Raw genomic sequence first — 14,370 nt, 5'->3', positions numbered from 1 at the left:
GTGCATGTCTGTAATTCCAGCTACTCGGGAGGCTGAGGCAAGAGAATTGCTTGAATTCGGGAGGTAGAGTTTGTAGTGAGTAGAGATTGTGCCATTGCACTCCAGCCTGGGTGACAGAGTAAGACTCTGTCTCAAGAAAAGAAAAAAAAAAAAAAAAGCTTGCAAAGGGAATAATAAAAATAATCACTGACTCCTTCAGTCAGCACCTGCTGAGTGCAGAGCACCCGGCAGTGCCTGGAGTGATATAAAACAAATCTTCAGTTCATCTTGTTATCAACTAAAGGGCTACTTCTTCCAGGAAGTCCACCCTGATGTGCCCTTCACAAGCTAAACCTCTCCTGCTGTAACGCTTACGATGTTTCATTGCAATGGCTTATTGTCTTCCACTCCTGAGTGTAAATTTCATAAGAACAACCACTAGGTCTGCCTTGCTCACCTCACTGTCCTGGCACCCGCCTTACCCCGGCCGCAGAGCCTAGAGCACAGGTGTTAAATGAGCTGATGATGAATAACTGAGTGAGCCTCCCTGACTTGGATCCTGTTGGCCCCTTCCAGTTACGCCTTTCTTTCCTTCTCCCTGCCCTCCTTCCTGTCCTTATCTAAACCCTCCATCCTTCAAAGCCCTGCCAAGGGTCCAGCTTCTGCAGAGGCCTTTTTTAACCAAGAGATCCACGCTGAGCCCTCCTGCCCTTGCATATTCCATGGCTGGCAATACGTATGCCCAGGATGCATTCAGTTCCATGGTCCCGTGTGTTCCCCACACCTCCAGAGGGCAGGGGCTGTGGGTGACACATAACCACAGGTGCTCAGGAAACACCGTGGAGTGGCTCCACATGGGCCACCCCCCAAGGCAGCTGTGTTGGGTCTCAGCAGCTGTACTAGTTTCCTGTTGCTGTGGAACAAATTGCCACCAATTTAGCATCTTAAAACAACACACATTCATTATTTTAGAATTCTAGAGGCGAGAATAGGGTCTCATAGGGCTAAAATTAAGGTGTTAGCTGGGCCAGCCAGGTCCTTTGTGGAGATTCAGGGGAGACTCCATTCCCTTGCCTTTTTCAGCATCTCAGGCCTGCCTGCATTTCTTGGCTTGTGGCCCCCTCCCATCTTCAAAGCTGACAGTGGATGGTGGAGCCCTCCCCTCGCTGCATCACTCAGATTCTCTCTTCTGCCTCCCTTTTCTGCCCTTGTGATGACATTGGGCCCACTTTGATAACCCAGGATTGTCTCCCCATCTCAAAGTCTTTATCACATTTGCAAAGTCCCTTTAATGTGTAAGGTAACATGTTCACAGGTACGGGGGATTAGAACACAGTCACCTTTTGTTCTTTTTCTTTTCCTTTTTCTTTTTTTTAACAGAGTCTTTCTCTGTTGCCCAGGCTAGAGTAGAGTGGCACGATCTTGGCTCACTGCAACCTCCATCTCCTGGGTTCAAGTGATTCTCATGCCTCAGTCTCCCGAGTAGCCGGGACTACAGGCGTGTACCACCATGCTTGGCTAAATTTGGTTTTTTTTTTTTTTTTTGGTATTTTTTTTTTAGTAGAGACAGTAGAGCCAGGATTTCGCTGTGTTGGCCAGGCTGGTCTCAAACTCATGACCTGAAATGATCCGCCTGTATCGGCTTCCCAAAGTGCTGGGATTACAGGCGTGACCCATCGCACCCTGTCAAGGGCACAGTCATCTTTGAGGGCTGTTGCTCTGCCTACCACAGTAGCTGTCCCTGGTAGTCACAGGCCACGCTGGCTGGTGGAATATTCCTAGTAGCTGACATTTACTGCTCCAGGCACATTACACGACACTCCACGAGTTAGGTACCATCATCGTCATTTCACAGATGAGGAACAGAGGTTAAGTAACTTTGCATGTGGTAGAGCTGGGATTCTCCAGGGTGCACCTTCCTGGCCTCTAGGCTACACTGCCTCTCTGGTGCCATTATTGCACTCAAGATGCCTGGAACAGGCCAAGAAGATCTGAAGCCCAGCCCGGGGGGAGAATTTTCCCCAGGGTTTTCTAGGTGAGGCCCCTGTCTAGGCTACAAATTCTCTGCCAGTGCTCTGTCATTTCAGCCCTTCCTCACCCTCCCACCATCCACACCTCATTATAGGCACCTAAGCCGTGATCGAAGAGGGCTGGAGGGAGAGCTGCCGATGGTTCTCTTTAGGGATTCCAGGCAGTTAAAGCTGGAATAGTTTCTGTGTGCCAAATACCACTCAAATCCATCCCTGTCCTCCCCCAGCATCCACACACCAAGTCCTATGAGCCCCACAGGAGGCAAATCTTATGTAGCAAATCAAAGAAAAGTAATCACCATGTACCCAGCTCACAAAGAAGCCTACACTCTTAAGCAGATTGGAACACAGAAGCCTTCCATGGCCATCGGGGGGATGAAGGGATGGCTTAATATTTACTCTTGAGCATTCCTAGGGCAGACACAGCTCTGAGAGTTTCATACTTACTCAGTTAATACCACAACCCCACGCAGCACTGTTTCTTGTTGTGGTTTTGGTTTTTGTTGTTTCTTTTTCGAGACGGAGCCTTGCTGTGTTGCCCAGGCTGGAGTGCAGTGGCATAATCTCAGCTCACTGCAACCTCCGCCCCCTTTCATCGATCCCCCTGCCTCAGCCTCCCGAGTAGCTAGGATTACAAGCGGGCATTACCATGCCTGGGTAAGTTTTGTATTTTTAGCAGAGACTGGTTTCACCATGTTGGCCAGGCTGGTCTTGAACTCCTGGCTTCAAGTGATCTGTCTGCCTCAGCCTCCCAATGTGCTGAAATTACAGGCGTGAGCCACCACGCCTGGCCCAGTACTGTTATTATCCCCATTTTGCATATCAGGAAACTGAGGCACACAGAGTATGTCACTTGTTTAAGGTCACATAGCCAATAAGTGGAGGAGCCAGGATTGGGGCCATTCTCCATAAGCAGAGAACCAAGGCAGAGGCTGACAGGGCCGAACAGCCCCGGCCTGGGCCATGCTACTTCCGTCAGCAAAGCCCCCTCTTGTGCCTTCCTAGCATAACCTGTTATTTTTGGACCTGGCGAAGCTGATATCCTGGTTTCTATGTCAACCACACTTCCATTTAATTTTTATTTCCTTTCCTTTTTTTTCTTCTTTAAATAGAGACAGGGTCTTGCTCTGGCTATAGACTTGCCCGGGCTCTTCTTGAAGTCCTCGCCTCAAGTGATCCTCCCACCTCAGCCTCCCAAGGTGCTGGGATTACAGGCATGAGCCACCCACGCCCAGCCTTCAAGTAGATTTCTTGACAGCAGCTTTATATATGATTCTTACACAAGCTTCACTGTTAACCCCATTTTAAAGAGGCAGAAACCAAGGCCTAGGGAGGCTGCATAACTTGCCAGAGCTCTCAGAGCCAAAAAGCAACAGATGTGGAATTCAAACCCAGGCATTCAGATGCCCAAGTCCCCTGCCCTCCCTCTCTCCCAAACTGTCTCAGCCTGAGCAAGCCCAACCTGAAGCCTTCCTCCTGGAGTCCCAAGTCCAGCCAGGAATGTGACATGGGCTCCCCAGGCCTCCAGATGTGTGTGCTCACACTTTGTCTGGACCTGTTCCTCCCTGGCCTCCAAACGTTCTGCCCTCAGATGTCCCCATTAGTCACGGTCTGAGAGCCCTCGGATTAGCTGGATGGGAGTAGATGCAACTTTGTGGTGGTCATCAGGTTGTCCCATTCATCAGCTCAGGCCTGAGCCTGCTGGAGTGTGGTTGTTGCCAGAAGCAATAACTCTTAGGAAAGAAAACCAGCCTCTTTCTGCCTGAAACTGTCCTGAGAGGTACTTGACTCATCATCGGCGAGTATTTCCCAAAAGGAAAATTACCGACCTGATTCGGCAGCTGGATGCTCTGCTCTAGAACGCTCACGATGACAGGGAGCACAGGACAGGGTGGATCAACAAGAGAAGGCTCAGGCCTGAGCAGGGACTGAGACAAGCCGGCACTAGAAGCTTGGGAGGAAGTAGGGACTCATTCTGTTGTTTAGGGGATAAAGAGGGATTTCCGCTCAGGCCAGCCAGCTGTGCTAACTGGAAGAACGAAGTGGAAAAACAGTAATTTTCAAAAATATATCATCTGTGCATTCTGAGATATATGCACATTCTTCTATTAGTATGAGTTTGCAGTGAGGATATATCTGATGCATCCATTTCAGTATCAATCAGACTCAGCAGGAAGCAGACGACACCCTCAAACAGGGTAACTGAGTTTAACACAAAGGTGTGGACAGGGCTAAGGGAGCCTAAGGGATGGAGGGTCTGGCAGGAGATGTTACTAGCCCTAGGCTTGCAGGAGGAAGGGAGAGAGAAGGGCTGGAGAAAGACTGGACAGGAGCTGAGCTGACACCTTCAGCCAAGGGAAGCAGCCAACCTGAAGTGACCCTGGCAGAGTGGATCAATATTCCCGGGTCTTCACTCTCCTCCCATCCTCTGATCTCCAGTTAGTGCTTCCTGTCCAACCCTAGCAGACCCTGGAGGGCAGGGAGCCCGTGACATAATCCTTAGAGTAGGGGGATGGAGACTGGATCTGGATAGGCACATAGAAAGTACGCAGCTCCCTTCTGGTGCGGGAGCCTCTTTCACGCATTTCTTTGGCTGCCATTTTCTGGACACCTGCAGTGTGTCACTCTGGGTTTGACATTGGAGAAATGCAGTGAATGAGTTGTCCTCGGGCTCTGTGTAGAGATTCTGCCTTTACAGATACCAAGATAAAAAGAAAAACCCACAAGAGACTGGAGAAGAAGAAATGGATGCAAACATCACTTGCATTGGGAGTGGTGAATTTCAGACTGTCTCTGGAGCCCAGCCCAATGTGGGAGATCATTTCTGTGGGCGAGAAAGATAGTTATTAGCTCAGCATTCAAGAGGATGGGTCACAATTTACATTCTCCAGGCTCAGGAAGACAATGTGTGCTTCATTTTACCATTAGTGAGCTGTTTTGTTGCTTGCAAGGCCAGGTTTTACTTACAAAACAACAAATTCTGTTGCCTCTGCCAAGGACTGGACATCTTGACACCAAGAAACAGCAAAATCCAGCTAAAAGTGACTTTGCAAGCAGCATGATTAATTTCTATATGGTTCTCCAGATCCAGCATTTTCTTAGGGAAAGCATGGTCAGAAATCCCAAGTCTGTATTTTGGCAACAGCCCAAGCTTCTGCAGACTCCACTGGCCAGTTCCAGATCTTTAAGTAACTATAATAAGAGCCATACTATCTGTCTCTAAAAAGCGAAGCATGAATCAAAAGGGAGTTTGTCTTAATTTAACAGCTTTAAGACTGTGAAAGGCACTGGATATGTTTAGGCACCTGTAAACAGAGAATGTGGGGTGGAGAAAGAGAGGCATAGCTGGGCGTGGTGGCTCCCACCTGTAATCTCAGCACTTTGGGAGACTGAAGCAGGTGGATCACTTGAGGCCAGGAGTTCAAGACCAGCCTGGCCAACATGGTGAAACCCCGTCTCTACTAAAAATGCTAAAAATTAGCTGGGCATCGTGGCACGCATCTGTAATCCCAGCTACTTAGGAGGCTGAGGCATGAAAATTGCTTAAACCCAGGGAGCTGAGGTTGCAGTGGGCAGAGATCGTGCCACTGCACTCCTGCCTGGGTGACAGAGGGAGACTCTGTCTCAACAAAAGGAAAAGAAAAAGAAAAGAGAGGGAGGAGACAGGGTCACCAAGAACTGGCATACTGTGCCAACTCTAGGGACCACCAACTGGTGGGTTACAGCATACACGGCTCCCCTGGGGTAGTGCAGTGCCATAGCCTTGGCAGGATTCATTCTGTAATACATTTTCCACAGGGCATGCTCCGTCCTCCTGACAGTCAAGAGTCCTCCATCTGGCAACTGACAATGAGCTTTCAAACAGCCCACCTTTTTCCTAGAGAGGTAAGATGAGGCAGAACAGAGTCATTGGAAGAAACAGCTTCAGAGTCAGAACTCCAGTCAAGTCCTGGCTCAGTCACTTGGGAATGGAGTGGCCTCAGGCAATTTATGAAACCTCGATTTCCTGATCTGTGAAATGGAGAGAATAAAACCACTTGTTTTAGGGATGAAAGAGCGTGTACAGGCACTAAGGACACAGGAACCATTTAAAAGATAAGAGCGAGCGGGGCTGCAGTGAGCTGCCACTGTACTCTACTGTACTCGGGGGGACGACAAAGCGAGACCCTGTCTCAAAAATAAATACATAAATACATAAATGATAAGAGCTGCAAATAACAGGATATCTGCAATGTCCAATGACAATGATAATAACAGCTAACATCTATTGAATCCTCACATGTTCTGGGCATTGAGCTAAGGGCTTTCCTTGATTTAACTCATGTCATTGTCTCAGCCCTCTTTTGACCTCGTGTCTCCATTTCACAGACGAGAAAATGGGCACGGTTGGGGGGTGTTAAGAGGCTTGGCCAGGGTCACCCTGCTAGTAGGTAGTACAACTGGGATTCAAATTCCAGCACTTTGGCTTTCAATGCCAAAGTCTTCACAACTATATTCAGTTTGGCAACTTTTAGAAAGCAGATGTGAATTTTGATGGCATGAATAGTCAACCCAGAAAATCCGTTTGTGAAGAATTTCTAAGAAGGAGGAATTTCAAAATGAAGACTGGCAGAGGAGGCTGACCCGAACTCTGAGCCTGCCGGGACATCACTGGGCTAGTGTCCAGTGGGAAAAGCAAATCCCTCTGCCTCCACACTCGCTGTGCCTCTCTCTGCCTCCTCCTGCTCTCCCGTCTTCCCCTGCCAGGGTACTTCTGTCCTCTTACGCACTGTCCATCCTCCCAGAGACTCACCTAGAGGCTGTCACACCGTGAGGAGAGCTGAGCCACCCAGAGGTGTTAGCAGGTGAGATGTTGCTGTCTCTCTCCTACCTGCCCTGCTGCAGTTCCAATCACCCTTCCCCCGACCCCAACCATCTGTCCTGACAACGGCCAGGCTTCTGCAGACTCCTGCAGTGACAATTCCAGACATTCATTTCACAGATTGGAATGGGGGCACCCTGCTTTGAGCAGGATAATTGGGCTGAGGGCAAAGGCCACATAGACAGACGGCTGTGTGCCAGCGACCCCAGCCGCAGTGCAATGCTGGAAAGGGGCCCAGGGCACCCAGCGGGGTTCAGCACACATTGCCTGAGGCAACCAAGAATGCTCCCGAGGTTCAGAAATGATTTAGGGTCTTAAGACAGGGCAGGAGTTCAGGAGATGGGAAACAGGAGGTCTCTGGAGTCGGCGGGGGGCCACAGGAGCCAAGGTATGCAGTTGTGAAAGAGTAGAAGGAGCAGAGGAAACAGCCAAGGATGGCCTGGGACAGGATATGGGTAGGAGGAGGGCTCTGTACCCACCTGCCTGGATTTGAATCCCGAGGCCTCCACATACTACCTGTGTGACCTTGGGCAAGTTGTTTGCCCTCTCTGTGCCTCATTCCCCTCTAGGGCCTATCCCCGGGGCAGGATGGTAGTGGGGGCGGGGGTCCCTGAACCACTTGGCTCTTCCCAGCAGGGCCCGAGCCTAGGGACTGTGGTCAGGGTGAAAGGCAGGGCGTGGACCCTCACTCAGGGCTGCGGGTACCCAACGCGGGGGTGGAATCGGAGCACAACGTGGCCCCGCGTTCCCAGGAAACGACCCGAGGACGTCCCCAGGCCACCCCGCCATCCGCGTGCGCGCCGGCAGGACGAGGGGGCGCGGGGTGACAGCGGCCGGCGCCTCAGTCCCGCGCCGCGCAGGTAGGTGTCCCGGGCGCGCCGGGCCCGGAAAACCGCGCGCGGGCCAAGGCCGGGGTCTCAGCGCCTTCCACCGAGCACCCCGCGGGCGCGCGGGAACCTGGCGGGCCAGGGCGGGGGCAGGCGCGTGAGCGTGCGACGCGGAGGCGCGGCCCGAAGCGGGGCCGCCGGGGCGTGGCGGGGCCGGGACCGCGGGTGTCTGTCCGCGAGCGCCGGCGCGGCCCGGTCCCTCTCCCCGGCGGGGCGTCTCCGCCTGCGGTCTCCGCCCGGGTTAGCAGCCACCCACCCCCTGGGCTGGCTCCGCGGCCACCCGGTAATTACTCCCGCCCCCACAGTGTGGGGTGGGTGGCTCCGAGCCCTTCATTTCCCGGAGCCCGGCCGCACCGGCCATTCTGAGTCCCTTTGGGCCTTTCTGTCCCCCAGCTCTGCGCGGCCCTCAGGGCAGCTCTGAGACCCGGACAGCACTAGCACCCCCTGCCACCGAGGAGGGGACAGCTGGCCCACTGCTTGCTTGGTCAGCAGGGGCAGCGCCGGGTGGGGTCGCTGGTTGCAGGCCCCGCTCCCCTACTCTGGCAAGCAAATGGCCGGACTGAGGCAGCAGGGTCCAGGTGGTCCTCCAGGCGGGCCTCCAGCTGGAGAGCAGGGGCTGCGGTGGCCAGAGGGCACAGGCAGGGGAGAGAGCCCCGCCTGGGAGCCGGAGGCTGTGTAGCTTTGGGCAGGTCGCTGCTGCAGCTAGGCCTCCACAAAACCGAGATAAGAATTATCAGCCATTGTTACCTCACTGCAGTGTGAGGCTGATTTGGGAGTCTGCAAATCTGTGAAACTGTGGTTATGTTCGGCTTTACTCCCTCTGCCCCCACCTCCACACACAGGATCGCTTCCAGAAGGAGGGAGGGAAACAGATTCCTGAGCTCAGCGGTGGAAGTGGGGCTGGACACTGCCGAGCTGTGGACTGTATGACTAGGATATTCTTACTTGCCAGCCAATTCCAGAACCAGACAGTCTAGGTCCAGTCCCAGCTCTTCCATGTTTTAGAGCTATTACCTTGGCCAAGTTGCCTTGTTTTGTTTTGTTTTTTTGAGACGGAGTCTTGCTCTGTTGCCCAGGCTAGAATGCAGTGGTGCAATCTCAGCTCATTGCAACCTCGACCTACCCGGTTCAAGCGATTCTTCTACCTCAGTCTCCCAAGTAGCTGGGACTACAGGTGCCCACCACCACACCTGGCTAATTTTTGTATTTTTAGAGACAGGGGTTCTCCATGTTGGTCAGGCTGGTCTCGAACTCGTGACCTCAAGTGATCCACCCGCCTCAGCCTCCCAAAGTGCTGGGATTACAGGTGTGAGTCACCACGCCTAGCCCGTTGCCTCTTTCTAAGCCTCAGAGTTTCCTGTGAAATGAGCATCATAGTAGGGTAGTTATGGGATTGCGCAGGTGAAATCCCACCTTGAAAGCCTTGCAGTGCCCTCTGAATGTCAGCTCCGCCCACTCTTGTTATTACTCTCATACTGAACTCTGGGTAAAGTGCACATGGTCAGAAGAGAAGACGACAGCCAACAGGAAGCAAAGTGGAAAACAGGTTCAAAGCAACAAATACAAAGTATGGAGGTGTCCAGAGGTTGGTGGATGGCTTGGGACAGGATGTGGGTAGGAGGAGGGCTCTGTACCCTGGGTGTGTGGGCCCACAGAGGGGCTGATGACTGAGGACCCCGGAGGGAAGGAGGAGTGCTCAGCGCTAGCCGCGATGAGGATGATGATGGTGGTGGTGGAGGAATGAGCTTAAGCATCAGAGCTTCTGTTTCATCGTTCCTAGCTGGTTGGCCTCAAACGAGATATTTTAACTTTCTGAGCCTTAGTGTCTCATAGGGAAAGTGGAGATGATAATACGTACACCTCAAGGAATTGTTATAAAAATTGAAATCAAATAGTTATATGAATGAATCCAGCACCTGGTAGGCCCTAAAGTGATTTGGGAGGACAAATAATACTTATGTTCCTGTTATCTATTGCTGCATAACAAACCACATTTAAAGATATTAGTTCAGGGCGGGCGCAGTGGCTCGCGCCTGTAATCCCAGCATTTTGGGAGGCCGAGGCGGGTGGATCGCTTGAGGTCAGGAGTTTGAGACCAGCCTGGCCAACGTGGCGAAACCCTGTCTCTACTAAAAATACAAAAATTAGCCAGGTGTGGTGGTGGGCACCTGTAATCCCAGCTACTCTCGAGGCTGAGGCAGGAGAATCACTTGAACCCAGGAGGTAGAGGTTGCCGTGAGCCAAGATGCGCTGCACTCCAGCCTGGGCAACAGAGCGAGACTCTGTTTCAAAAAAAGAAAGAAAGAAAAGGAAGATATTAGCTTCAAATAGCACATTTATTTTGCTCACAAGTCTGTGATTTGGGCCAGGCTTGGTGGAGATGGCTCATCTCTGCTCCTGGGAGCATCAGCTGAGATGGACCTACTGGGGCTCAGGGGTCCTCTTCCAAGATGACACACTGGTGTGGCAGGCAAGTCGAAGCTGGCTGTCAGCTCGGGGCTCTGCAGGGGCTGCTGGCCAGGGTTTGGCTCAATGTGGGCCTGTCAACGAGGCTGCTTGACTTCCTCACAGCATGGCACTTAGGTTTCAAGAACAATTATTCCCAAAAGACAGCAAATGGGAACGGCCAGTCTCTTCAGGCTTGGCCTCAGAAACTGGTACAGTGTTGCTTTCACTCTATTCTGTTGGCCAGACAGTCAGAGGGCCTGGCTAGATTCAAGGGAGGGGACTTAGACCCCCCACCTCTTAACAAGAAGAATCTCAGACAGTTTGCAGCCATCTTCGGTCTGCCACAACCTGAGTCTCCTCCTTTGCATTTTTTTTCTGGGCACCATGGTGATGAATGAATTAATCTCTTGCAAAAGTTGAAGTGTTTCTCCCAAGAGAGGCCCTGCAGAGGCAGAGATATGGGCCTTATCACAGTCTATTTTGGTCAGCATCAATGTCTCTGGGCCTGGCAGGGCTGAGGGAGCAGGCACCCTACCCGGTGGCCTCTCTAGCATCCTTTTCTCTGGAACCTCTGAGGCTTCAGTCCCCAGCTTTGTCAACCCTGGGCCTTTAAAAAACAAGAGGGAGAAGCCAATGAGAAAGCAATTTGGATTTAAGAAAGTAGATTTGAGCAAGTGGCCCAGGGTTGAGTGTAATGAGCATCTTCGAAGCTCTTGAGTCGCTGGAGAAGTCTGTTTCTCGAGAGGGCTGCTTCCTGTGTGTTTGGAGTGACTGTTGTCATACATTATTAGGTTATTAATTGATGGGCTGGAGCACTCTGCAGGCAGTGGGGGCGGCAGGCCCCAGGGGTTGCCATGGCAACGTCCAGGTCTGTGGTCTGTGCTGCAGCTGCAGACAGGAGAGATACCCCGCACAGCTCAGACCCTCTCAGACCATAGACTCTCCTGGCCGAAGCCCCTAGTTCAGCAGCAGGCTATCGTGGAAATGCACTTCCACGCGAGGCCACCCACCGACACCTTGAGAGTCCAAACCAACCCTCTTCCTGTTGCCTCGTCCTGACTGTCTCCCCCAGACTATTAGTTGCTGACTTCAATTATAGCCACGCTGGCCTTCCCAGCAGGCTACAGGAAGAAGTGGAATTTAGATTCATTTCTTTACCCAAACATTCGACATGTTTTTGGTGTGCACTTTCCCTAGCAAAGAACACAATAGACCCAGCTCCTCCTTCCCCAGGAAGCTTCCTGTCTAAAGGGGAAGATAGGCATTAACCAATAGTCATACATATTCCCATGCATTACATTGGTAAACGTTAAAATACAAGGATGGGCCGGGCGCGGTGGCTCACGCCTGTAATCTCAGCACTTTGGGAGGCCAAGGCGGGTGGATCACGAGGTTAAGAGATCGAGACCATACTGGTCAACATGGTGAAACCCCGTCTCTACTAAAAATACAAAAAATTAGCTGGGCATGGTGGCACGTGCCTGTAATCCCAGCTACTCAGGAGGCTGAGGCAGGAGAATTGCCTGAACCCAGGAGGCAGAGGTTGCGGTGAGCCGAGATCGCGCCATTGCACTCCAGCCTGGGTAACAAGAGCGAAACTCCATCTCAAAAAAAAAAAAAAAAAATACAAAGATGGGCCAGGGGTAGCAGCTCACGCCTATAATCCCAGCACTTTGGGAGGCCAAGGCAGGCAGATGGCTTGAGCTCAGAAGTTCAAGACCAGCATAAGCAACCTAATAAAACCCCATCTCTACTAAAAATATAAAAAGTAGCTGGGCGTGGTGTTGTGCACCTGTAATCCCAGCTACTCGGAAGGCTAAGGCACAAGAATCACTTGAACTCAGGAGGTGGAGGTTGCAGTGAGCCAAGATCATGCCACTGCACTCCACCTGGGTGACAGAGAGGGACTTGTCCCAAAAAATAAATATATAAAAATAAAAATAGATGAATGCAATGATGCAACGAACCCCTTGAACATACTAAAAAATTTTAAAAAAATACAATGAGGCCAGGCGCGGTGGCTCAAGCCTGTAATCCCAGCACTTTGGGAGGCCGAGGCGGGTGGATCACGAGGTCAAGAGATCGAGACCATCCTGGTCAACATGGTGAAACCCCGTCTCTACTAATACAAAAAAATTAGCTGGGCATGGTGGCGCGTGCCTGTAATCCCAGCTACTCAGGAGGCTGAGGCAGGAGAATTGCCTGAACCCAGGAGGCGGAGCTTGCGGTGAGCCGAGATCGCGCCATTGCACTCCAGCCTGGGTAACGAGCAAAACTCCGTCTCAAAAAAAAAAAAATTACAATGAGCTGGGTGTGATGGCGAATACTTGAGTCCCAGCTACTGGCGAGACTGAGGCGGGAGGATTGCTTGAACTCAGGAATTTGAGGCTGCAGTGAGCTATGATCGCACCACTACACTCCAGCCTGGGTGATAGAACAGGGACTCCCTTGAATTGAATCCCAGCACTGCGGCTTGCTTGCCAGCTGTGTGACCCTTGGTCTTGGACAGCCCTGAGATTTCAGTGGTAACGCTGGGATGATATTTACCTGGCTGGTTGCTGTGAGGCATCAAGGCAGCCTATGGAAAGCTCAATGCCTTGCATATATTGGCAGCTTGAGGCAAGTGAGCACCCACCCTGCATCCCCTTGCTCAGCACCCGTTTGTCATTCAGAACCTCAAGCACCTTCTTTCTGTGTTAAGTGTGTGTGAGGAGCCCTTGTCCCAGCTCTCTTGTACCACAGTGATAAAAACACTCAGAACTCAACTCTTCTTCCTTCCTTCCTCCTTTCCTTCCCTTCCTCCCATCTTCCCTCCCTCCTTTCCTCTTCCTTCTTTCCTTCCTTCCCTCCCCCTTCTTTCCTTCCATCTTTCCTTCTTTCCCTTCCACTCTCCCTCCCTTCCCTCCCTCCCACCCTCCTTTCCTCTACCTTCGTTCCTTCCTCCCTCCCTTTCTTCCTTCCTTCCCTCCCTCCCCCTCCCTTCCTCCCTCCTTCCTTCCCTTCCTCCTTCCCTCCTTCCTATCTTCCTCCTTCCCACCTTTCTCCTCCTTCCTTCCTCCCTCCCTTCCTTCCTTTTTTCCTTCCCTTACTTCCTTCCTTTCTTCTTTCCCTCCCTCCCTCCTTCCCTCTCTCCCTCCCTCCTTCCTTCCTTCCTTCCTTCCTTCCAGTCTTTCCCTGTTGCCCAGGCTGGACACTGCAGCCTCAAACTTTCAGGTTCAAGGGATCCTCCCATCTTGGCCTCCCAAATAGCTTGGACTACAAGTGCCTGCCACCACAACCAGCTAATATTTTAAATTTTTCTAGAGACAGGATCTCACTTTGTTGCCCAGCCTGTCTCAAACTCCCGGCTTCAAGCAATTGATCCTCCTGCCTTGGCCTCCCAAAGTGCTGGAATTGCAGGTATGAGCCACCATGCCCGGCCCTTTCCATTATCAAGTATTTATTTAGTCCAAACACTTGTGCAGCATTACAGCATACAAGAGATAAAGGTGGTCCTCAGCTCAGGTTAGTAGGGCAGAATCTCAGGCCCTGCCCCCAGATCTATTGAACTGAACCAAAAGCTACAATAACAAGATTCCTGGGAGATGTATAACCCATGCACACTAACATTTGAGAAGCAGCACTATACAGGGTTTTCGTCTTGTTTTGTTTTGCTTGAGACATGGTTTCACTCCAGTCGTCCAGGTGAGATCTTGGCTCACTGCAACCTCTGTCTTCTGGGCTCAAACGATTCTGCAGCCTCAGCCTCCTGAGTGGCTGGGACCACAGGTACATGCCATTGCACCCACCGATCTTTTCGTATTTTTTTGTAGAGACGGGATTTCGCCATGTTGCCCAGGCTGATCTGAAACCCCTGAGTTCAAGCAATCTGACTGTCTCGGCCTCCCAAAGTACTAGGACTGTAAACATGAGCCAGCTCGCCCAGCCAGTACTGTACAGGGTTTTAAGTATCACATGGTGGGTGTGCGGGGCAGAATAATGCCCTCCCTAAAGAGCTCCAGTTCCTAATCCCCAGAACCTGCGACTGAGTTACCTTACATGGCAAAGGGGGATTAAGGCAGCAGGTGGAATTCAGACTGCTAATCAGCTGAGCTTAAAGTAAAGAGATGATCCAGCATTGTCACAAGGAAGGACTCTTCAAAGTGGAAGAGGGAGCATGAGAGTC

At 51.7% G+C, this 14,370-nt stretch overlaps 1 protein-coding gene across 3 annotated transcripts in view; it reads left to right on the top strand.

Annotated features, from left to right (window-relative positions):
- GPR68 (G protein-coupled receptor 68) overlaps positions 1–14,370 on the top strand; it is a 34,104-nt gene that overhangs the window by 2,333 nt on the left and 17,401 nt on the right. Inside the window, exons 1-3 of one of the 3 annotated variants that reach the window (XR_010342099.1) lie at positions 2,830–5,894; positions 6,794–6,853; positions 7,623–7,674. The gene's annotated coding sequence lies outside the window, so the exon portion shown is untranslated. Of the gene's footprint in view, positions 1–2,829; positions 5,895–6,793; positions 7,603–7,622; positions 7,675–14,370 lie in introns of those variants that run through there. The other 2 variants (XR_010342098.1, XM_064375154.1) reach the window with 2 other exon arrangements.

Source organism: Aotus nancymaae, unplaced genomic scaffold (genome assembly GCF_030222135.1).
Source record: "Aotus nancymaae isolate 86718 unplaced genomic scaffold, 86718_ANA_hifiasm-v0.15.2.pri h1tg000011l, whole genome shotgun sequence".
In the NCBI taxonomy this organism is placed as follows: domain Eukaryota; kingdom Metazoa; phylum Chordata; class Mammalia; order Primates; family Aotidae; genus Aotus; species Aotus nancymaae.
The sequence above is the reverse complement of the archived record's forward strand: the minus strand, read 5'-3'. Positions and strand labels throughout refer to the sequence as shown.